Genomic DNA, 26,589 nt, shown 5'->3' on the forward strand with positions numbered 1-26,589 from the left:
TTTGTCGTAGAAACTTGAAGAAGAGCTCATTCGATTGGAAATTCAAAGGGCTAGTGCCCTTTTTAATAGTCTCGAAAGTGATTTGAGGGCAACTAACCCCCCTCTCACACCTGCTTTTTCCCATAAAAAACATCCAATCAAAAAGTTTAGATAGCCATTTTATTCAACGTAGTTGAATTTTTTTAAATTAGGTCTTTAAAGACAACCCATCCACCTCCACAGCCCTCAGGGCCAGGGTCGTAAGTAAATGCCCTAGGGGCATATAAGGTTTTTATAGAAAGCGATGTTGTAGAAACTTCAAAAAAGGCTCATTCGATTGGAAATTGAAAGGGCCAGTGCCCTTTTAATAGTCGAAAGCGATTGAAGGGCAACTAACCCCCCTCTCACGCCCACCATTTCCCCAGACACATTCAATCAAAATTTTGAGATATCCATTTTATTCAACGTAGTCGAAAGTTCTGGAAATTAGGTCTTTTAGGATGATAAACCCATCAGAGCCCTCAGTGCAAGGGTTGTAAGTTATGCCCTGGGGGCATATAAGGTTTATATAGAAAGTTGTTGTAGAAATTTCAAAAAGGGCTAATTTGATTGGAAATTAAAAGAGCCCTTTTTAATAGTCGAAAGTGATTGAAGAGTAATTAACCCCCCTCTCACGCCCACCACTTCCCGAAACACATTCAATCAAAGATTAGAGATAGCCATTCTGTTCAACGTAGTTGAAAGTTCTGGAAATTATGTATTTAAGGCGACAAACCCCCCCGAACCCCCAGGGCAAATGTTGTAAGTTATACCCTGGGGGATATAAGGTTTCTATAGATAGAGTTGTCATAAAAACTTCAAAAGAGACTCATTAAATTGGTAATTGATAGGGTTAGTGCCCTCCTTAGTAGTCTAAAGTGATAAGAGGGTAAGTAACACCCCTCTCACGCCCACCATTCCCCCAAACACATCCAATCAAAATTTTCAGACAGCCATTTTGTTCAACGTTGCAAAAAGTTCTGGAAATTAGGTTTTTGAGGATGACAACCACCCTCACAGCGCTTAGGGTAAGGGTTGTATTTTATGCCCTGGGGGCATATAAGGTGTTTATAGAAAGTGTTGTCGTAGAAACCCAAAAAGGGCTCATTTGATTGGAAATCGAAAGACCTAGTGCCCTTTTTAATAGTCAAAATTGATTGGAAGGCTTGACGTTTTTATAGTAAAGATCGATGTGGGTATAATGTATTATTTTTTTGTTGTTGTTTAGACCAGGGCACTTTGTATTGAAGCAGTTGTCGTAGGAACTTCTATTAGGGCTCATTCGATTGAAAATAGAAAGGGCTGATATTCTTTTTAATAGTCGAAAGTGATTTGAGGGCAACTAATCCCCCTCCCACGCCCACCCACCCATTTTCCTTTATGTTTAAAAACTAAATGTTGCCATAAAATTAAATCGAATTGCACTGTGTTAATGCTAATTCCCAATAAGACATCTCAGCAGTATCCCAAGAACGACTGAGGGTATTATGTTCAAACTTTTGGGGCAACCTCTGCTCTTAAAATTTAACCAAATCAAAATAGCGTAAGTGTATCCAAGCTATCAAAGAAAATAAACAGATTTTTTTGCGAATGGTATCAAATTTTCCATTTCAGTTCAACTAGAGGAGGTATAAAACTAAATTCAACACTACTATTTAAGAGGGTGTATGTTGGTAAAAATTGCTCAAAAATTTTCTCCAGCATACTAATAGCAGGCCAAACCAAAAATTCTTAAAAAAACGGAAAGATTTAAAGTATTATTGTCTTTTTCCCTGAAAAGACTATGTTAATATAAAACGAACAGAAATTAATCAAAAAAAAATATTTTCCGCAAAATAAGTTTTTCAAAGGAAAGTAAAGAACTCCATTAAACAATAAATGAGCAAAAACATAATCAAATAATCTACCAAGCGTGAAACTATCACAAATCAGCATCAATAAATAAATGAAGCCCAAAACGAAAAGAAATTATAATTCATTCCCCTGAAGAGTTGCAAGAAGTTAAAACTTCTCTGCATATTGATAGGAAGAGCTGCTTAAGAGAAAAAAACTACACATTTGAGAGTTTCCGGAACCCCTTCGCCAAAGAAAGGAGGTCCACTGACTTTCCGAACTTTTTTAATACTCTAATACTTTTCTAAAACTTGTCTTGTAATAGTGCAATACTGGATAAGCGTCCATCCGTTTTGCGCGGACTGTTTAACTTAATGTTTAGAGGGGAATGTGGCACCATGTGGAATGTGACCTCTAAAAATAGTACGGTATCCATATAGTTTTTCAAAAGTTCCAAACCAATTAGCCATCTCGTAATTTTCCGGCAAAGTCGGGTTGAAGCTAATGTTTATCTATTTTAAATCACCGTAGCTAGGGCATTCTTTGATATGATTATTGTTGTCGCAATTTCATTCTTTAGAGTTCAATTACTATTGGAGCAAGTTTTGTGTAAGAAGTTTTCTCTTTGTTGTCAGAATTTATAAAACATGGAATATTTTCAATTCAAGTGATTTTTTGAAAACAAAACATCTGTTTTGGGAAAAGCAAATTGAAACCCAATGCTAGCGTGCTGAGAAATAATTAACTATCCTACGCTCTGGTTACTTGAGCCTTGTCTTGGTGCTTATCATTTTGTTTGTCGGAGTAGTAATGATAGTGAAAAAAAACTTGCGGTATTGTAATCACAGCATTGTAGTTAGTCCCCAATGCCGTGCCGGCGCATAAATCGAAAGCTGTCGACGTCGACCGCCACTTAAGTGTCGCAACGCCGCTGCCGGACGAGGCAGCTGTGTTCCACCTACTTTGAATTAATTTGCACTAATATTTTATTGCGTTAACCGTAATGTTGGAGCTTTTCATTTCTCTTGTGGTTAAGGATTTCGATTTTTTCTGCTTAGAAATCATGTGAAGTTTTCAAAATTTAACAAACAAATGGGCAAACAAATAATCTGCAAGAATTTCCTCGTGCTTCCAGGGTGAGTTTTTATTCAGCATCAGCTTTTTTAGCGCATCCTTTGAACAGACAATTGTCTTTCAAACAGACACCAGATCAAATTACAGGTAGAAACTTGAGATTTAAGGACCTCTCTATTTCAAGATACCTTGCTATAGCAAAGAAAAAACGTGCACGGAAAGGAAAAATTCAGTAACATTTTCTAGGCTTAAGTAGAGTTCAGCCTCCCCCCTGATAATGAACATTCTGTAGCTTAGATAACAAATGAGAGGAGTTCAAGAGTATTTTTTTCAAATTCAGGTAAAGATATTACGATGATAAAGATCCATCTAATACAAAAATAGCAAACAAATGGAAAATAAAGCATTTAATCTCGAGATCATTTAATATTTCGAAGAAAATTTTACAAACTGTAACTACATTGTATCTCTCTCTCTCTTTATCTCTCTCTCTCTCTTTATCTCTCTCTCTCTCTCTCTCTCTCTGTGCCTATGTGTTTGAACGGATGTTTACTTTTCTCTGTGTCTGTTTTTGTGTGTTTGTATGTGTTTATGTCTCTCTCTCTCTCTCTGTGCCCGAGTGTCTGAGCGGGTTTTCGCTTGTCTCTGTGTCTGTCTTGGTTTGTATGTGTTTTTCTCTCTCTCTCTGCCGGACGAGGCGACTGTGTTCCACCTAATTTGAATTAATTTGCACCAATGTTTTATTGCGTATATCTATATCTGTATATAGTATATATATATATCTGTATATCTGTATATCTGTATATATATATATATATATATATATATATATATATATATATATATATATATATATATATATATATATATATATATATATATATATATATATATATATATATATATATATATATATATATCTGTGATTGCGTGTCCGAGTGGTTGTTTGCTTGTCTCTCTTTCTGTGCCTGCGTGTCTGAGTGGGATGTTTGCATGCCTTTGTGTCTCTTTAAATGTTTGTGTCTCTGACGCTGTGTGTTTGTATGTGTTTTGTCTCTCTCTCTGTGCCTGTGTATTGAGCAGGTGTTTCCTTGTCTCTGTGTCTGTCTATGAGTGTTTTGTGTCTGACTCTGTGTGTTTATATGTGTCTTTTTTCTCTTTCTCTCTGTGCCTATGTGTTTGAGCGGCTGTTTGATTATCTCTCTCCCTCTCTCCCTATGCCTGTGTGTCCGAGTAGGTGTTTTCTTGTCGATGTGTCTGTTTTTGTCTGTTTGTGCATCTGATGGTGTGTGTTTGTATGTGTTTTTATCTCTCTATCTCTCTTTGCCTGTGTGTTTGAGCGGCTGTTTGCGTCTCTCTCTCTCTATTTGTACCTTTGTGTCCGACCGGGTGTTTGCTTGTCTCCATGTCTGGCCTTGTGTGTTTGTATTTGTTTTTTTCTCTCTCTCTGTGCCTGTGTGTCTGAGCGGCTGTTTGCTTGTCTCTCTCTCTCTCTGTGCCTGTGTCTCTGGGCGGGTGTTTGCTTCTCTCTGTGTCCGTCTGTGTGTGTCTGACTCTGTATGTTTGTATGGGTTTTTCTCTCTCTCTCTCTCTCTCTCTCTGTGCCTGGGTGTCTGAGTTGCTGTTTGCCTCTCTCTCTCTCTCTGCCTGTGTTTCTGAGTGGGTATTTGCTTGTCTTAGTGTCTGTCTATGCGTGTTTTTGTGTCTGACTCTGTGTGTTTGTGTGCGTTTTTTTTTCTCTCTCTCTCTTTCTCTCTGTACCTGTGTGTCTGAGCGGCTGTTTGCTTGTCTCTCTCTATCTTTATGCCTGTGTGTCTGGACGGGTGTTTGCTTGTCTCTGTGTGTTTGTATGTGCTTTTGTCTCTATCTCTCTCTCTCTGTGTACCTGCGTGTCTGAGTGGGTGTTTGCTTGTCTCTGTGTCTGTCTTTGTGCATTTGTGTGTCTGACTCTGTGTGTTCGTAGGTGTTTTTGTCTCTTTCTCATTTGTAAAATGTATAATTCTAAGAATCTTGGCCTCGAAAAATGCAGTGCTCTTAAACGAGAGGGTGTTAGACTAAGAATATTTAATGGAAAGAGGTCAAAGAATTTCATCGATACCAAAGAACTCGCAATAGCTGGATTCTTTTTTGTTGGTCCCTGTGACCAGGTCCAGTGTCTTTTATGCAGGTGTGGTTGAAAACTGGGAAGAGGGTGAAGTACCTATAGATGAACATATGAAGCACTTTGAAACATGTCTTTTTATTCAAGGATTTGTTGTGGGAAACATTCCAGTGAAACCTTCTGCTTTAACTGGAGGTTGACATTTGTGGGTGACACGCGTGACTGTGTTCCTATGTAAAAAAAAATCTAAGTCCCCAAAAATAAATCTAAGTCTCCCCCCCCCCAAAAAAAAAATTCTGTCCAATAAAATTCTAAGCCCAAAAAATAATTTCAAGTCCCAAAATAATTATAAGTAAAAAAAAGTCTAAGTCCTCCCCAAAAAATTCAAAGTTCAAAAAATTTGCGGGGGCATTGGGGTCCTGGAGGGGAAAATGGGGCCCTGGAGGGGAAACTGGGGACCCAAACTCATGCGCAAGCCCGGTAATGGAAAACCAGTGTGCTCAGGACCATCAAATTACAAAAAGGAAACCTTGTCGGTTATGGTCTTTACAATTTTTGGACATCAAAGCAAGTTTCATTGACGATCAAAAGAACATATCTGTCCAGCAGGCATCTCACATCACTGTGGTATGGATATTCTCGGAATGATGCCAAAAAAGGCGCTCGGAAATGAATCACTGATAGCTTTTACCATATATCCAAATCCAATTGAGAAATCGACTGCACAATTAACTTGTTACGATATAGTGATGCTTAACATCAGTTGGTTGGCGTCCCAGAAAAAGTATATTGATTGCCTAGAATGTATTCCTAAGAACATAATATCATCAATGACGTGTAGGCTCAGTCAAGTAACGTGTTGTTCTCTTTCCATGGAAAATCATCTCACGTTCGATTCATAAATTAGACATAAATTCCATAAAATCAATGCAAAAAAACTGCTTAGAAGCTACACAAATGTATCGTTGGAAATGAAAACATTTCGTCATCTATAACTGTAGTTACCAATAATACCATCTATGACTTTGGTTAAACATTTGGCATTCAAATGTATCCATCATAGGTGGCCGTATGCAAGATACCGAGTGCATGGCGCTTGTATTCGTTGCACTGTTTCAGCGAGAAATAACAGCTGGCAAACGTTTCCTGGAAATAATCTTATCACCGGAAGCTGAGAACACGGTATGTGTATCGTAGGAATGGTGGGAGTACATGGTGTTTAAAGTGCACAAGGGACCCCGGGGGTACAGGGCGCTTAAAGTGCGTCCCACCAAAGTGCTACTGCTGTTCAAAACAGAAATTTATTCATTGATGATGCTTTTCTTTGCTGAGAACTCAACCACCCATGTGCAGGCATTGGCAGGTGCCCTTTATTTCAGATAGAATTGATATGCTAGTATCTCACCACCAAAACCGTACCTTTAATTCAACAGTTTGAAGATTTTTTCAAAATCAATTATAATTGGTTTAAATAGTTTAATGATGTTAAGATTTCTCTGCTAAGGTGTTTAAAAAGGTATTTTTCCCGCCTTTTTAAAACACCTTCCCTTTATCCCAAAGATTAAGGAAAAATCTTATCGTCGTATTGTTATTAAAATAAGGAGTTGTTTTCCCATGGCATTTTCGTTAAACAAATTGAAATTACAGCAAAATTTCCCTCTTTGTATTCTGAAGCATAATTTCCCTCTCAGGACCGTATCTAGGATCTTTTCCAGAGGATGGGGGGGGGTCACAAAAACTTTAAAAACGCATCACAAACTTGTTTATATGAGTTTTTGTTACGTTTTTACGAGTTGGAAAAACTTCTAGGAGGGGGAGGGGATTGGCCCTCACCCAAAAACGGCAAGAATAGTCGTTTTCCTTTTCTCAAAAAAGGAAAACGTGCATTCAAACCATTAGAACGCTTGCATCGGAAAATGATACGTGAAATTGCTTTTTATCAAAAATAATTTAGAGACTATGGTTATAAATGTGAAAAAGTTGCCCATACTTTCACCAATGTCTCTTCACCTGTGTCTCTTTCACCAATTTAAGCTCCTGATTCGCAATGAAGACAATCCGATTTATGCCGAAAGATATTAGTAAAACGTTTTGTATAAAAAAGATTTGTATAAATAATATTTACTTAACTGGGTAGCCACTTATTATGTAGGAGGTTATCGCCTTAGATAAGCTATTCCATTGCACTTAGGATGGGCTAACCCTTATGACTGCCCCAAATGGAGGAAACTCAACAGTTATTTCAGTAGTGAGTTATAGCGCTTACCCCTGCCCACACATTGGACAGTATCTTCTTTCGGGCCCTTTCACATGTCATAGATTATGCAGTTTGAAGGAAAAACTACACGATTTATTGTTGTTAAGACAAAAATGCAACAAGTAAAATTGATCATTGTACAATAAGTAAAATGCAATAAGTACTATTGAAAATGTTAATTTCTTGATAAACTTAAATGTTTGAAATTTTATGGAAGAACTGAGCTAAAAATCCCAAGCAAATGAGAGTTGAGTGTATACTCTATAGAAAATGGTTCTCAAATTAAAAAAAAGCTCAAATAATTTTTTTGTTCTTAGTCTTGTGTTAAAGCAAATGATGGTCTCAATGATCAATCGCTATAAATACAATAAATTTCCTTGGCTGATTGAATTGCTGATGCATTTTGTTTGTGAAAATAGTCTGTAATTATTAAATATTCAGTTTTGTGTCTAAATTGGGAGCAAATTTTAATGATGTCACACTATAACTTGCATTATTACTAATCCTGGTTAAAAATTCTTTTTCGCTAAATAAAAATTATTATTTGTATACACATTATCATTTATGAAAACGGATGCCACATACAAGGTATTATTTAGAGCAACTCAATCACCAGTGCCGAATAGCACAGTGGTAAAAACGTGCAGGTGCGCTCTACTAAGACTACTAAGAATAGAAAAGTCCCTATCGAGCTCCAAATTTTTCTTTTTTTTCGACAAACAGTTTCCCTGAAAACAAAGTTTACAATTACAAACTGCGTAATTTTTTTTACTACAAAAAGAACGGAAAGATTATAATAAAAGGTTATAAAGAGTAGAAAACAAGTAAGTAAAAAAGCAATATAATAACAGCTTATAAGGAAAAATAAAGTGATGTAAACTCTTCTAGCAAAACTAATTAGATAAATAAGTAAGCTAATATTGATACCCCCTCCCCTCCTTCCGAAGATTCTTGAAAATTTCTAAAGTTGACTTGTGTATCTAAAAATAAATCCTAGTAAATCCTTATCGTTTTTTTGACAACGTTTTAAAGCAATATGGAATTCAATGTTCATTCAAGTAAATGCGGGCAAAAAAAAAAAAAAAAAAATTATTTGATGAGATAACATATTCAAAGAGCAGCAATTCATGGGCAACTTTAATAATAGGGCAATAAAACTAAATCCGCAGAAAAAACATAGATATTTAGTAATCAGGCTCAAAAATAATTATAATGTAACGCAGTGGTCGATCAATTACTGTAGCAAAAGGCCCCCCTATTTAAATATTCCATGAAGCTTAACGGTAGTGAAGAAATTTTTACTTTGACATGTTGCCGACGTAACTTGATGAAACGTGTGGTGACCAAGAGCATAGCCTCTGTGACTTAATTTAAATTTCAGCAATTTGATCTGAATCCTAGTTCAATTTAAAAATCATTACTTAATAATTACAGAGTATTTTCAAAAACAAAATGCATGAGGAATTCAATCAGCTAAGGCAGTTTAATTATGGCGACTGGTCATTAATACCATCATTTGATTTAACACAAGACTAAGAAAAACAAAATATGTTTATTTGTTATTTGTTTGATGTTTGAGAAAATTCAAAAACCATTTTCTATAGAGTATACGCTCAACTCTCTCATATACCTTGGATTTTAGGCACAATTCTTCCGTAATATTTCAAACATGTAAGTTTATCAGAAAATTAATCTTTACAAAAGAGCCCAATGATCAATTTTACATGTCCCATTAACGTCTTATCAACATCAAATTGCATACTTTTTCCTTCCAACAGCGAAATGTGTGACATATAAAAGGGGCCCAGAGGAAAGTACTTTTAAATATGTGAATAGGGCTCCGCACGAACACAGTCCCCCACTGCCGAAAATTACGCTGTTGAGTTACCCCCATTTGGGGTAATCACAGGGGTCATCCAATCAGAAGTGCAATAGAAAGACCTCAACCCGGGAGCGCCTCCTTCATGATCAAGACAGCTCCCCAGCCAGGTAAATATGATTAGTTAAGATCTAAAATTTTACTAATATCTTTATATTTCTCTTTTGGTTTCTAATTATCGGCATCTCATCTTTGATACATTTTACGAATCTCATTTTCTATACAAGTTGGTCAGTCCAATTCCGTAAATTCTTCAATTATTCTGTTATTATTGGCCATTGCCTAAGTTGTTTATTTTCTGGGTTATTTTATCATCTCCATTGAGGCGATTACTAGTAAGATTCTCTAGATTACTAGCATTCCGAACTGGAATTTCACGCATTTCGTTTTTTAGACAGGGTGCCTTCGCTTCCCCATTTCGCCTATCGGTTTCTCTGTTTACTCTCCTTGTCAACTATGTCACATATTTTTCAGTCTTTGAATTTAAGGTTTGATGCGTCTCATTCTCTGACAACCGACCCCTAGAAAACATATCCTGACCCACAAATGGCTTTTAAGTTGTACGTGATGAAATGTCACTCGCCGAGATTCTTCAGCGAACTCTTATTAGATCTTTCATGGTTTTTATGAATTTCTGGTGATTTCTCTTAAAAGCCTCCATTCTTTTTCTATTTAATCTATTTCAGCTTGTATTTTTTTCTCTATATGATCGGTATTTTCTCTCGTCTTCCCCCTACGGGCCTCGCTAGCCCATTATTCAGACTCTCTTATCCTTCTGTCTGCCTCTCTACGGAGGGCATCGTTTTTATTTTAGTTCCAGTTTAAACTTTTCGAAGCTAGATTTCCAATTACTATGGCCTGTGTGTAAGGTGTTTGGCCTGTGTGTGGAACCCCGGAGCTAGTTAGCCTCTTGTCAGTCCGCAAGTTGGATATTTTCATGATCAAATGGTATTATCTCCATTGGAAAATATAATCACAATCTCCACTGAATTCAAAAATAAGCACGATATTTGTCGGTAATATCACTTAATTACTTTATCGATCACCTAATTAGCGAGTATCAATTTAACTCGATTCAAACAAATCTCTGAAACGTAAAGTAAATCACCGAAATGGAAAATTACAAGGGTTGTGAAAAAAAAAAGAGAAAACAAACTGTCAAAACACGAAAGGATTACACTGATGGATTAGCTAAACTAAAAATTGAACAGGGACACCACCCTGAAACACAAACCAAATAACACAACAAGATTCTGGTTGCTCCAAATGCAAATTATACTAATTCGCTAAAATACAATCTCCGAACGGCAGATTACGCGAAAAGGACAGGCCTATTGTTGGGATCCGTGCCCTTTATTTTATCAGATAAATGCCCCTCTTCTTTTTATATAGATTTATCTACAATTTAATTTTAATTTACAAATTAAAAGCCTCGGAGAGGCTAGCCTGTTTGCAACATATTAAATTTCGCAAGAGGGAAGAAATTGGTTTGAAGTTATATTTTTATCTAACTAATCATCGCTATTTAAATATAATTTATACCTAAAGTAAGTTCGATTTTGACTTCCCATGCATTTGATTGGTCCGTGACTGAATATATTCCAAAATTTCCCTTCAAATATTTTCCAAAACCACCTAATTTACTTGGTATGGGTAAAAAGTAGGATTGAAACAAGTTTAGAGAAAAAGTTCATTTGGCCAACACTACAAAACTGAACAACACTCAATTTCACTGAGAGAGACTAGTACGGGAATTTAGCATAATTCAAATTCGAGCTTGTTCTTCAGAAAGGTCTTCTTCATGTTTCGATGACAAAGACGATCCACACCGAATTAAGTCTTCTACATAATCTGGCACATGTGCGGTCGGAATCTAAATAAAATAGAGCAGATTTATTTTCAAAATGGTCATCGCAAACAAAAACAGCCGGATTTGTATACCTTGTAAAAAAAAGGAAAATTTTGAAAAAAAAAAACGAATCTCGATGAAGAAACAATAATGAAGGTCACATAGCAAGCTAATAAGAAACAACCTAACAACGTTCAGTAATCTAATATGCCGAGTAAAAGAAGAAAAACATATAAGTAGTAAGGGCCCAATTCGTTTCACGAGTGATTGCGTAATATGACTTACCACGGGTCAGTCACCTATGCACTTTCACGAGTGATTGCGTAATAAGACTTACCACGGGTCAAGCACCTATTACTACGAACTCTACATGGGTTGGCAGACAGGTTTTCTATTATGACACTCATTTTTTGGAGGTCAAACTCATGGATACATGCTAATTTTTTTTTATTTTATTTTTTTTTTTAAACTGGTATTTTTTCAATGAAGCCCATAGCACTTTGCAGAAACCCGTGAATGTAGGACTGAAAGTCCGTTCGTAGTATATCTGAATCCAATTAATAATCAAGTTAGTGTGACCGCCATTTTTGATCTGGTTAGGTGGGTATAATCTGGTTTGGTTCGTTATTGCGAGAAGGGCTACTCAATTTACATCTTAGTGTTAACTGGGCGATGACTTAGTCTAATTGCGTAGGTACTAAAGGAACATTTGAAGGTGGAGAAAAAAAGGGGTAATTAGTGATTGGATAATTTTAACAAGAAATGACTGAAAAGTGTTTTGGAGGAGATGGGATGAATATGTACTGTATAATACACAAGTGATGTTTTGCACAGTGTTGTCAATTTTAAATAGTTTAGAAATAAAAAAAATTACCAAGAAATGGCTGAAAAGTGTTTTGAGGGAGTTGAGTTACACGAGGGTTGACTTGCACGAGGGTTCAGTTACATGCGGATTCAGTTACACGGGGATTAGTTAAATGGCTTTATTATATCTTTTCAGAAAAAATTATTATTTTAGGGAATTATTTCGGTGAAACAGTAAGAGACATTTTAAAAGATGATTTTAGAAGAGGATTTGAGGGTGAAACTCTGTGGTCGTTATAATACACAAGTTCCATTTGAAGAGTGTTGTGAGGTCCCTTACCACAACCCCAAAGGGCTCCGATCCCCCCACCACAACCCCGAAGGAAGCCCCCGGTCCTCAAAGGTCCTCCAAGCTCCCAAATCAACTGAAAGTAAGGAGCAAGATCAGAAATTAAATTATAAAAAAGTTTCTTCAACTGAATGTAAGGATCAACATCGAAACTTAAGAACAGACAGAACACAGATTTTTACGTGAAAACAACTTCAAGAGTGCCCAACCCCCACCGCGATCAGAAATTAAATTATAAAAAAAATTTCTTCAACTGAAAGTAAGGAGCAACATCAAAACTCAAACAAGTAAATCACCTTTATTTAATGTATAATAGCGCACAAACAAAAAAAAGACTATTATTTTCCTCGTTCTTCCCTCCATGACCAGGTGCTAACGCCTCTATCTCACTTTCACTTAGTTTCCTTCTTAGTATACGGTAGTAATTATGATCATGGCATCGCCATACTTCATAATAGCCATCATGCGTAATGTAATGATCATCATCCAATCTCGGCTCCCGATCTAAAAAAAAATAAAACATTACAAATTCTACTTTAGGTACTTTTGGCTATCATGGAAAGGGGTTTGGTTAGGAAAATGAAACTTTCAGGAATGGGTCTATAGGGTAAACAGCTCATGATAAAAATGACCTTCAGTTATTTTGATTTTAAAAGTTCTGCTTTTGCTTCAACCAATTGTGTTTAACAAAAAAAAAAACAAAGGAATCATTTACTGATCTTTAGTTGTTGTGATTTTAAAAGTTCCGCTTTTATTTCAGCAAATTATGTTTCACAAAAAAAACAAAAAAACAATGAAATTATTTACTGATCTTCAGTTGTTGTGATTTTAAAAGTTCTGCTTTTGTTTCAGCCAATCGTGTATCTCCCCCCAAAGCAATACTTTTCAGACAATCAACTTCAGACTAACCAGAATTTTTTTTAACTGAAGTGGTAAATTTTGATATTATTTTGGGAAAATAGAATTGATCAATAACTTATTTCATTTTCATTAAGAAAATTCAGAATCGAAGTTGAACTTTTCTTCTTCCGGGAAAATATTTGGAACAGAACTTTAAATTTTTTCATCTCTTTGAGAAAAATCTGAATTGAAGTGGAAAATTTTATATTATTTTAGGAAAATAGAATTGATCAATAACTTATTTCATTTTCATTGAGAAAATTCAAAATCGAAGTTGAACTTTTTAGTCTTCGCGATTTTTGTATTAACCAGGAGTTTTGTAACAGCAAGCGAGCAAGCTATTAATTGGTTTTTAGAGTTTCGGTTACTATTGAGCCGTGTCGATCCTTACTTACAGTTCGTTACTAAAAACACAATAAATTGTTTCAGCCAATCGTGTATCTCCCCCCAAAAAATACTTTTCAGACAATCAACTTCAGACTAACCAGAATTTTTTTTAACTGAAGTGGAAAATTTTGATATTATTTTGGGAAAATAGAATTGATCAATAACTTATTTCATTTTCATTAAGAAAATTCAGAATCGAAGTTGAACTTTTCTTCTTCCGGGAAAATATTTGGGATAGAACTTTAAATTTTTTCATCTCTTTGAGAAAAATCTGAATTGAAGTGGAAAATTTTATATTATTTTAGGAAAATAGAATTGATCAATAACTTATTTCATTTTCATTGAGAAAATTCAGAATCGAAGTTGAACTTTTTAGTCGTCGCGATTTTTGTATTAACCAGGAGTTTTGTAACAGCAAGCGAGCAAGCTATTAATTGGTTTTTAGAGTTTCGGTTACTATTGAGCCATAAGTTCTGCTTTTGCTTCAACCAATTGTGTTTAACAAAAAAAACAAAGGAATCATTTACTGATCTTTAGTTGTTATGATTTTAAAAGTTCCGCTTTTATTTCAGCCAATTGTGTTTAACAAAAAAAAACAATGGAATTATTTACTGATCTTCAGTTGTTGTGATTTTAAAAGTTCTGCTTTTGTTTCAGCCAATCGTGTATCTCTCCCAAAAAATACTTTTCAGACAATCAACTTCAGACTAACCAGATTTTTTTTTAACTGAAGTGGAAAATTTTGATATTATTTTGGGAAAATAGAATTGATCAATAAATTATTTCATTTTCATTAAGAAAATTAAGAATCGAAGTTGAAATTTTATTCTTCCGGGAAATTATTTGGAAGATAACTTTAAATTTTTTCATCTCTTTGAGAAAAATCTGAATTGAAGTGGAAAATTTTATATTATTTTAGGAAAATAGAATTGATCAATAACTTATTTCATTTTCATTGAGAAAATTCAGAATCGAAGTTGAACTTTTTAGTCTTCGCGATTTTTGTATTAACCAGGAGTTTTGTAACAGCAAGCGATCAAGCTATTAATTGGTTTTTAGAGTTTCAGTTACTATTGAGCCGTGTCGATCTTTACTTACAGTTCGTTACCACGAACACAATACATTGTTTCAGCCAATAGTGTATCTCCCCCAAAAAAAAATACTTTTCAGACAATCAACTTCAGACTAACCAGATTTTTTTGTAACTGAAGTGGAAAATTTTTATATTATTTTGGGAAAATAGAATTGATCAATGACTTATTTCATTTTCATTAAGAAAATTCAGAATCGAACTTGAACTTTTCTTCTTCCGGAAACATATTTGGAACAGAACTTAAAATTTTTTCATCTCTTTGAAAAAAATCTGAATTGAAGTTGAAAATTTTATATTATTTTAGGAAAATAGAATTGATAAATAACTTATTTCATTTTCATTGAGAAATTCAGAATTGAAGTTAAACTTTTTAGTCTTCGCGATTTTTGTATTAACCAGGAGTTTTGTAACAGCAAGCGAGCAAGCTATTAATTGGTTTTTAGAGTTTCAGTTACTATTGAGCCGTGTCGATCCTTACTTACAGTTCGTTACCACGAACACAATAAAAAAAAATAAACAGGCATTATACCCACAAGCGTATGCGAGTCAAATTTCATCTTACGTACCTGACAAAATAAAAATCAAAATTAAATTGCATTTACTACTTTTCGTTTAAACCAATTTGGTTTCTATAAAAAAGTTGAAATTATCTCGTTTAAACTATTGAAGTTTCTATAAAGTTAAGTTAAAAAGCTGCTAACCAAGTTTAGCGAAATAAAAACGTCTATTTGCAGCATTCCCCTTCATCTTCCAAATTGTAAGAAGGAACTGAATGTATATCATCCCATTCTTAAGGTATTTTATACCTTATATCTTGGAAATTAAGTCTCTCTCTTCTTATCAGATTCAAACGCTTAATACCCACAAGCATTGGCGAGTCAAATTTCATCTTAAAGTGCCAACGTATCTGATAGAATAATTTAAGTCTTATGATCAATTTCATAAAACCTATAATTTTCACCTTTTTCTTCATTAAGTATCAATTACTTCAAGAAATTAATTCCACATTTTTGCAGATAGGAGCTTGAAACTTCCGAAGTAGGGTTATTGGTTTTTAGAGTTTCGGTTACTATTGAGTCGTGTCGCTCCTTACTTACAGTTCGTTAGCACAAACACAAAAATGTTATCATTCTTAACATTTAAATCTTGGCAAATCCAAAACACCAGTGCAGTGATTTTTGCAAGTGCGTTTAGGTGTTAAATTCCAATTAATAGGCACGTAACGTCAATAAAACCTCTAATTTTCACCTTTTTCTTCATTAAGTATTTTGACTAGTTTCTTTTATCATCTATCTTGCGCAGCTTACAGCTGATAGAACATTACCAAGTCTAATTTAGGTACTTTTTGGCTATCTTGGAAAGGGGTTAGGTTAGAAAAATGAAACTTTCAGGAATGGGTCTACAGGCTAAACTGTTCATGATAAAAAAAGATAGTTTCATTTTTTAAGGTTAATTTAGCTACTTTTGGCTATCTTGGATAGGGGTTAGGTTAGGAAAATGAAACTTATTTCTGCTCGTTTTGAGTCTGACTCAGTTAATTAGAAACCACTTTTCGCAATCCATTTCTCCGTTGAGAGGACCTGTTTGACTAGTTTCTTTTATCATCTATCGTGCGTGGCTTACACCTGATAGAACATTACCAATTCTACTTTAGGTACTTGTGGCTATCTTGGAAAGGGGTTAGGTTAGGAAAATGAAACTTTCAGGAATGGGTCTACAGGCTAAACAGTTCACGATAAAAAAAGATAGTTTCATTTTTTAAGGTTTAGCTACTTTTGGCTATCTTGGAAAGGGGTTAGGTTAGGAAAATGAAACTTTCAGGAATGGGTCTACAGGCTAAACAGTTCATGATAAAAAAAAGATAGTTTCATTTTTTTGAAAGGTTAATTTAGATGAGGTTAGGTGCGCGCACATAACCTCATCTAAATTAACCTTAAAAAAATGAAACTATCTTTTTTTTATCACGAACTGTTTAGCCTGTAGACCCATTCCTGAAAGTTTCATTTTCCTAACCTAACCCCTTTCCAAGATAGCCAAAAGTAGCTAAATTAACCTTAAAAAATGAAACTATATTTTTTATCATGAACTGTTTAGCCTGTAGACCCATTCCTGAAAGTTTCATTTTACTAACCTAACCCCTTTCCAAGATAGCCAAAAGTAGCTAAAGTAGAATTGGTAATGTTCTATCAACTGTAAGCTACGCAAGATAGATAATAAAAGAAACTAGTCGAACAGGTTCTCTCAATGGAGGAATGGATTGCAAACAGTGGTTTCTAAATAACCGAGTCCGACTCAAAACGAGCAGAAATTAACATTGGTTGGGCACGAATTTTTTTTATCATGAACTGTTTAGCCTATAGACCCGTTCCTGAAAGTTTCATTTTCCTAACCTAACCCCTTTCCAAGATAGCCAAAAGTAGCTAAACCTTAAAAAATGAAACTATCTTTTTTTATCATGAACTGTTTAGCCTGTAGACCCATTCCTGAAAGTTTCATTTTCCTAACCTAACACCTTTCCAAGATAGCCAAAAGTACCTAAAGTAGAATTGGTAATGTTCTATCAGGTGTAAGCCACGCAAGATAGATGATAAAAGAAACTAGTCAAACAGGTCCTCTCAACGGAGAAATGGATTGCCAACAGTGGTTTCTAATTAACCGAGTCAGACTCAATACGAGCAGAAATAAGATTCATTTTCCTAACCTAACCCCTTTCCAAGATAGCCAAAAGTACCTAAAGTAGAATTGGTAATGTTCTATCAGGTGTAGGCCAAGCAAGATAGATGATAAAAGAAACTAGACAAACAGGTCCTCTCAACGGAGGAATGGATTGTAAAAAGTGGTTTCTAATTAACCGAGTCAGACTCAAAACGAGCAGAAATTAACATAAGTTGGGCGCGAATTTTTTTATCATGAACTGTTTAGCCTGTAGACCCATTCCTGAAAGTTTCATTTTCCTAACCTAACCCCTTTCCAAGATAGCCAAAAGTAGCTAAATTAACCTTAAAAAATGAAACTATCTTTTTTTATCATGAACTGTTTAGCCTGTAGACCCATTCCTGAAAGTTTCATTTTCCTAACCTAACCCCTTTCCAAGATAGCCAAAAGTACCTAAAGTAGAATTGGTAATGTTCTATCAGCTGTAAGCTGCGCAAGATAGATGATAAAAGAAACTAGTTAAAATACTTAATGAAGAAAAAGGTGAAAATTAGAGGTTTTATTGACGTTACGTGCCTATTAATTGGAATTTAACACCTAAACGCACTTGCAAAAATCACTGCACTTGTGTTTTGGATTTGCCAAGATTTAAATGTTAAGAGTGATAAAATTTTTGTGTTTGTGCTAACGAACTGTAAGTAAGGAGCGACACGACTCAATAGTAACCGAAACTCTAAAAACCAATATCCCTACTTCGGAAGTTTCAAGCTCCTATCTGCAAAAATGTGGAATTAATTTCTTGAAGTAATTGATACTTAATGAAGAAAAAAGGTGAAAATTATAGGTTTTATGAAATTGATCATAAGACTTAAATTATTCTATCAGATACGTTGGCACTTTGAGATGAAATTTGACCCGCATATGCTTGTGGGTATTAAGCGTTTGAATCTGATAAGAAGAGAGAGACTTAATTTCCAAGATATAACGTATAAAATACCTTAAGAATGGGATGATATACATTCAGTTCCTTCTTACAATTTGGAAGATGAAGGGGAATGCTGCAAATAGACGTTTTTATTTCGCTAAACTTGGTGAGCAGCTTTTTAACTTAACTTTATAGAAACTTCAATAGTTTAAACGAGATAATTTCAAATTTTTTATAGAAACCACATTAGTTTAAACGAAAAGTAGTAAATGCAATTTAATTTTCATTTTTATTTTATCAGATACGTAAGATGAAATTTGACTCGCATATGCTTGTGGGTATAATGCCTGTTTTTTTTTTATTGTGTTCGTGGTAACGAACTATAAGTAGGGATCGACACGGCTCAATAGTAACCGAAACTCTAAAAACTAATTAATAGCTTACTCGCTTGCTGTTACAAAACTCCTGGTTAATACAAAAATCGCGAAGACTAAAAAGTTCAACTTCGATTCTGAATTTTCTCAATGAAAATGAAATAAGTTATTGATCAATTCTATTTTACTAAAATAATATAAAATTTTCCACTTCAATTCAGATTTTTCTCAAAGAGATGAAAAAATTTTAAGTTCTGTTCCAAATATTTTCCCGGAAGAAGAAAAGTTCAACTTCGTTTCTGAATTTTCTTAATGAAAATGAAATAAGTTATTGATCAATTCTATTTTCCCAAATAATATCAAAATTTTCCATTTCAGTTAAAAAAAAATTCTAATTATTCTGAAGTTGATTGTCTGAAAAGTATTTTTTTTTGGGGGAGATATACGATTGACTTAAATAATTTTTTATGTTCGTGGTAACGAAATGTAAGTAAGGATCGACACGGCTCAATAGTAACTGAAACTCTAAAAACCAATTAATAGCTTGCTCGCTTGCTGTTACAAAACTCCTGGTTAATACATAAATCGCGAAGACTAAAAAGTTCAACTTCGATTCTGAATTTTCTCAATGAAAATGAAATAAGTTATTGATCAATTCTATTTTCCTAAAATAATATAAAATTTTCCACTTCAATTCAGATTTTTCTTAAAGAGATGAAAAAATTTAAAGTTCTGTTCCAAATATTTTCCCGGAAGAAGAAAAGTTCAACTTCGATTCTGAATTTTCTTAATGAAAATGAAATAAGTTATTGATCAATTCTATTTTCCCAAAATAATATCAAAATTTTCCACTTCAGTTAAAAAAAAATTCTGGTTAGTCTGAAGTTGATTGTCTGAAAAGTATTTTTTTGGGGGAGATACACGATTGGCTGAAACAAAAGCAGAAATCTTAAAATCACAACAACTGAAGATCAGTAAATAATTCCGTTTTTTTTTTTTTGTTAAACACAATTGGCTGAAATAAAAGCGGAACTTTTAAAATCAAAAAAACTAAATATCAGTAAATGATTCCTTTGTTTTTTTTTTGTTAAACACAATTAGTTGAAGCAAAAGCAGAACTTACGGCTCAATAGTAACCGAAACTCTAAAAACCAATTAATAGCTTGCTCGCTTGCTGTTACAAAACTCCTGCTTAATACAAAAATCGCGAAGACTAAAAAGTTCAACTTCGATTCTGAATTTTCTCAATGAAAATGAAATAAGTTATTGATCAATTCTATTTTCCTAAAATAATATAAAATTTTCCACTTCAATTCAGATTTTTCTCAAAGAGATGAAAAAATTTAAAGTTCTGTTCCAAATATTTTCCCGGAAAAAGAAAAGTTCAACTTCGATTCTGAATTTTCATAATAAAAATAAAATAAGTTATTGATCAATTCTATTTTCCCAAATAATATCAAAATTTTACACTTCAGTTAAAAAAAATTCTAGTTAGTCCGAAGTTGATTCTCTGAAAAGTATTTTTTTGGGGGGAGATACACTATTGGCTGAAACAATTTATTTTGTTCGTGGTAACGAACTGTAAGTAAGGGTCGACACGGCTCAATAGTAACCAAAACTCTAAAAACCAATTAATAGCTTGCTCGCTTGCTGTTACAAAACTCCTGGTTAATACAAAAATCGCGAAGACTAAAAAGTTTAACTTCGATTCTGAATTTTCTCAATGAAAATGAAATAAGTTATTGATCAATTCTATTTTCCTAAAATAATATAAAATTTTCCATTTCAATTCAGATTTTTCTCAAAGAGATGAAAAAATTTAAAGTTCTGTTCCAAATATTTTCCCGGAAGAAGAAAAGTTCAACTTTTCTTAATGAAAATGAAATAAGTTATTGATCAATTCTATTTTCCCAAAATAATATCAAAATTTTCCACTTCAGTTAAAAAAAAATTCTGATTAGTCTGAAGTTGATTGTCTAAAAAGTATTTTTTGGGGGATATACACGATTGGATTAAAAAAAATCATAAATTTTAAAATCACAACAACTTAAGATCAGTAAATAATTCCATTTTTTTTTTTTGTTAAACACAATTGGCTTAAATAAAAGCGTAACTTTTAAAATCACAACAACTAAAGATCAGTAAATGATTCCTTTGTTTTTTTTTTGTTAAACACAATTGGTTGAAACAAAAGCAGAAATTACAGTTCAATAGTAACCGAAACTCGAAAAACCAATTAATAGCTTGCTCGCTTGCTGTTACAAAACTCCTGCTTAATACAAAATCGCGAAGACTAAAAAGTTCAACTTCGATTCTGAATTTTCCCAATGAAAATGAAATAAGTTATTGATCAATTCTATTTTCCTAAAGTAATATAAAATTTTCCACTTCAATTCAGATTTTTCTCAAAGAGATGAAAAAATTTAAAGTTCTGTTCCAAATATTTTTCCAGAAGAAGAAAAGTTCAACTTCGATTCTGAATTTTCTTAATAAAAATGGAATAAGTTATTGATCAATTCTATTTTCACAAAATAATATAAAAATTTTCCACTTCAGTTACAACAAAATCTGGTTAGTCTGAAGTTGATTGTCTGAAAAGTATTTTTTTGGGGGAGATACACTATTGGCTGAAACAATTTATTGTGTTCGTGGTAACGAACTGTAAGTAAGGATCGATACGGCTCAATAGTAACCGAAACTCTAAAAACCAATTAATAGCTTGCTCGCTTGCTGTTACAAAACTCCTTGTTAATACAAAAATCGCGAAGACTAAAAAGTTCAACTTCGATTCTGAATTTTCTCAATGAAAATGAAATAAGTTATTGATCAATTCTATTTTCCTAAAATAATATAAAATTTTCCACTTCAATTCAGATTTTTCTCAAAGAGATGAAAAAATTTAAAGTTCTGTTCCAAATATTTTCCCGGAAGAAGAAAAGTTCAACTTCGATTCTGATTTTTCTTAATGAAAATGAAATAAGTTATTGATCAATTCTATTTTCCCAAAATAATATCAAAATTTTCCACTTCAGTTTAAAAAAATTCTGGTTAGTCTGAAGTTAATTGCCTTAAAAGTATTTTTTTGGGGGAGATAAACTATGTGCTTAAAATAAAGCATAAATATTAAAATAAAACAAAATTAATATAATTAAATAATTCAATTGTTTTTTTTTTGTTAAAAAAGGTTTGATTAAAATACATATGAGATTTTAAAATAACAACAGAAAGAGATAATTAAATTATTCCTTTGTTTTTTTTTTTGTTAAAAAAAATCGGTTGAAGCAAAAGCGTAATTTTTAAAATAAAAACAAGTGAAGGTCATTTTTATCATGAACTGTTTACCCTGTAGACCCATTCCAGAAAGTTTCATTTTCCTAACCAAACCCCTTTCCAAGATAGCCAAAAGTACCTAAAGTAGAATTGGTAATGTTCTATTTTTTTTTAGATCGGGAGCCTAGATTGGATGATGATCATTACATAACACATGATGGCTATTATGAAGTATGGCGATGGCGTAATCATAATTATTACCGTATACTAAGAAGGAAACTAAGTGAAAGCGAGATAGAGGCGTTAGCACCTGGTCATGGAGGGAAGAACGATGAAAAATAATAGTCTTTTTTTTTGTGCACTATTATACATTAAATAAAGCTGATTTACTTGTTTGAGGTTTGATGTTGCTCCTTACTTTCAGTTGAAGAAGCTTTTTTTTATAATTTAATTTCTGATCGCGATGGGGGTTGGGCACTGTTGAAGTTGTTTTCACGGAAAAATCTATGTTCTGTCCGTTTTTAAGTTTTGATGTTGCTCCTTACTTTCAGTTGAAGAAACTTTTTTATAATTTAATTTCTGATGTTGCTCCTTACTTTCTGTTGTTTGGGGAGCTTGGCGGACCTTTGAGGACGGGGGGCTTCGTGGGGGGTGGGGGTGGGGGGATCGGAGCCCTTTGGGGTTGGGGTAAGGGACCTCACAACACCGTTCAAATGGAACTTGTGTATTATAACGACCACAGAGTTTCACCCTCAAGTCCTCTTCTAAAATCATCTTTTAAAATGTCTCTAACTGTTTCACCGAAATAATTCCCTAAAATAATAATTTGTTCTGAAAAGATATAATAAAGCCATTTAACTAATCCCCGTGTAACTGAATCCGCATGTAACTGAACCCTCGTGCAAGTCAACCCTCGTGCAACTCAACTCCCTCAAAACACTTTTCAGCCTTTTCCTGTTAATTTTTTTTATTTCTAAACTATTTAAAATTGACAACACTATGCAAAACATCACTTATGTATTATACAGTACACATTCATCCCATCTCCTCCAAAACACTTTTCAGTCATTTCTTGTTAAAATTATCCAATCACTAATTACCCCTTTTTTTTCTCCACCTTCAAATGTTCCTTTAGTACCTACGCAATTAGACTAAGTCATCGCCCAGTTAACACTAAGATGTAAATTGAGTAACCCTTCTTGCAATAACGAACCAAACCAGATTATACCCACCTAACCAGGTCAAAAAATGGCGGTCACACTAACTTGATTAGTAATTGGATTCAGATATACTACGAACGGACTTTCAGTCCTACATTCACGGGTTTCTGCAAAGTGTTATGGGCTTCATTGAAAAAATACCAGTTTAAAAAAAAGAAAAAAAAATAAATATGTATCCATGAGTTTGACCTCCAAAAATGGGTGTCATAATAGAAAACCTGTCTGCCAACCCATGTAGAGTTCGTAGTAATAGGTGCTTGACCCGTGGTAAGTCTTATTACGCAATCACTCGTGAAAGTGCATAGGTGACTGACCCGTGGTAAGTCATATTACGCAATCACTCGTGAAACGAATTGGGCCCTTACTACTTATATAATATCGGTTCAATATTTTTTTTTACTTTTTTTTTAACAGGAATAATATAGCTAGTCTCATTAAAGAAAAAGATTAATTTCTAGACTCACCTTGATGTAACTTTCAAATATATATTACGAAGAGCTTACGTATGCCTTATCGAAAGATCGATGAAAAAAGTAGAAAGAAGGAGGATGAGGACTGCTTGAAAGGATGAGGAGCCAGAGTAAAAACATATATTTTCAGGAGGTGAAAGGGTAACTTACTATTTCTTAATATGTTCGAACTGAAAGCTTTATTTGGCAGAAGAGCTATACATTTCTTCCTATTTGTACTTTATAATTTCTCAACAATTCCCATCTTTTCAACAATGAGAGGGTTGCCTCTCAGATTTATTGTTTATATATATATATATATATATATATATATATATATATATATATATATATATATATATATATATATACATACTATTATAAATATATAATATATATATATATATATATATATTCATGTATACTATCAAATGCTAATCATAGCACCAAGCGGCCTGAGGCCAACGCAGCCACGCACGCTCCTCCACCAAAACAATATATTCAAAGCCTCCCTTTTAACACTCTCCCAAGAAGTTCCCATTTCCCTTTGATCTTTTCTTATTACATCCTCTCACCCCATTAGGGGACGAAATGTTTTTCGCTTGGCCGTAGATGGTTGACCAACAAGGACGATCTTTGGAAATCTGTCATCCATCATCGGCAGAACTTGTCCTAGACATCTTAACCATTCTATCATTATAGCCCTAGAAAGTGGGATTCAACCACATTTTTCGTACAGCTCACTGTTTGAAATACGGCTAGTCGGTCGGGTACTCAAGACAATCCGTTGGCAACTTCTCTGGAAAACACCTAGAAAATCCTCCTTCATCTTTCGAAGTGCCCACACTTCAGAGCCATTCTCGACCACCGATATCACTTTAGCTTCCAATACTCTAATCTTGGTTCGTAGACTTATCTTCCCATTCTTTCAAACTTTTTCAAACTGTGAAAAAATAACACAGGGCCTAAGCTATTCTACTTTTAACATCTTCTCTGTACCCACCGTCTTTACTAAAACTACTACCTAGATAAATGAAGTTCTCTACTTAATCGGTCTTCTCAACATCAATTTTCAAACCTATTCTTGCACCCTGATTTCTCAAAACATATAAAATTTCAGTCAATTTGCAAACGTTTTTATCTAGGATGAATAAATCTTCAACAAAATCTAAGTCTAATAGAGTTTTACTGCCCTAATTGGTTCCAGGTTATCCCATTGCCTATTGCCCCCCCCCCCATTGCCCATTGCCCCCCTTCAGGCATGTGTTCATTTGAGATCAAAATATATCTGATTTATAATCTAAAAAAATTTGGTCCTCAAAATATTGTTTCAGTTTCTGATGGCAGGTATCGGAAATACTGAGCCGAGGCACTTTTAATTGTACCGAGGAACTTCTAATTGTACCGAGGCACGCATGGATAAATTTGTAACTCAGGTCCCGCGATCAACTAAGACCTATGTCAACGATTCCTACCTTGACGAAGGTAGAACAGAGTCAACTGTTCTATACTGTATACTGTATACAGTATACTGTCCTTTGTTATCAACAGGTTACGCCTCCAATAGATCAGTACCAATAATGTTGCATACCAGGCAGTAACACGGCAATATACTCAATTAGAATGTTCAACCCAACTTTGAAAGAGTTGGATGCCTCTAATTGTGTTATCGATTTATTTTTGGCAAAGTATAGGATAGCCTACGAGTGGGTGAACAGAAATCAAAACGTTTTACGATTCAATCCACCCAAGCGTAATGTGATGAATCCAGATACACCGGTTCCAAATGTCTCCTTTATAACGAAAGGTCTCCTTTATAACAAAATGTCTCCTTTATAACAAAAGGTGGCGTAATAGTTTCAAGTGACTGCTCATTTATAGTGCATGTCGAAAATATTTTACAAAACGGCCATTACTTAATCCAGAATTTAAGAACAATACACATGTTGCGCTTTGGCCTATTATTTTTTATTGCTGTTCCGCTTGGAGTTCCCGAAAAAAAAAAAACTTATTTGTCAGCAGATATAGAGACATGACATAATCATTAAATTCGGAAAAGCTTTACTAGTAAACCCGAAAGACAATCTATTCTCCCACCTTCCGCTCCAATCAATAGACTTACAATTCATTAAAAGAAGCTAATACCTTCAAGTACCGTACAAAAAGATTTATAATATGCTTCTTGCCCTGTTTGTGAGTAACTTCAACAAGCGATCCCTTTTAGTGTGTTTTCTTTTTGATTTTAAAAGTAACATAATTTTATATTAATTTTTGAGCACTGTAATAGCTCTTTAATCAAACAAATACGAATACATAAATGAGAGATCGTATACAAAGATTTTATCCAAAAGCTAGCTTTAATTAAAATTACCTAAAAAAAACTTTTCAAAAGAGAATTTCTGTAAAGAAAGGTAAAGAGCCATGTTAAAATTAAGACCATCAGAAATAAATTCCTATAATACGAATAAATCTTAAAACGAGTAAAACTTAAATTTAATATTCAAATCAAACTTAAAACGAACAAAAATCACTACAAAAGAGTCTGGCTACTGTCTCCTTCCCAAACGGTAAAAGTCAAAAGCTTACTGCGTCATTTGCGTTTTACTGAAAACTATACGAGTTTGAGCAGGCCTTGGAAAAAACTAATGAAATTAAACTGAATATTTGTTATGTAATGATATTAATTGCTGAGTTCAGCAGTTCAAGGATTTATTTCAATTTAATCTTTATTTTCAATTTTGTTAGTACAAAAGGAAATATTTGTAATATAATTCGTTTTAAGCATATTTATTTTAAGCATATACATGTATATATATATATATATATATATATATATATATATATATATATATATATATATATATATATATATATATATATATATATATATATATATATATATATATATATATATATATATATATATATATATATATATATGTACTGCATCTTCTGTTAAATGACAACCCGTAAAAAATAAGCTACATTTCCTGGAAATTTCATAGTATCTTTTAGAATTTGGTATTCGGGTAACGCAAACACCCCCCAAAAAAAATCACCTATGTGAATCAAAGTTAAATTTTGTTACTTTAATAAGAAGATGCTAATCAGGCTAAGTATAAGAAAAAAAGGCTGAAATTCTATCTCAATTA

The 26,589-nt window shown here is 33.7% G+C and overlaps 1 non-coding gene across 1 annotated transcript; it reads right to left on the bottom strand.

Moving 5' to 3' along the window:
- Nucleotides 1–9,116: 9,116 nt before the first annotated feature.
- On the bottom strand, nt 9,117–9,280 carry LOC148956922 (U1 spliceosomal RNA). The gene has a single exon (XR_016142600.1). It is a non-coding gene; the product is annotated as a U1 spliceosomal RNA (small nuclear RNA).
- Nucleotides 9,281–26,589: the final 17,309 nt, after the last annotated feature.

The sequence above is a fragment of the Artemia sp. Qi Xiang Cuo genome, chromosome 1 (genome assembly GCF_049724085.1).
Source record: "Artemia sp. Qi Xiang Cuo chromosome 1, ASM4972408v1, whole genome shotgun sequence".
Classification (NCBI taxonomy): domain Eukaryota; kingdom Metazoa; phylum Arthropoda; class Branchiopoda; order Anostraca; family Artemiidae; genus Artemia; species Artemia sp. Qi Xiang Cuo.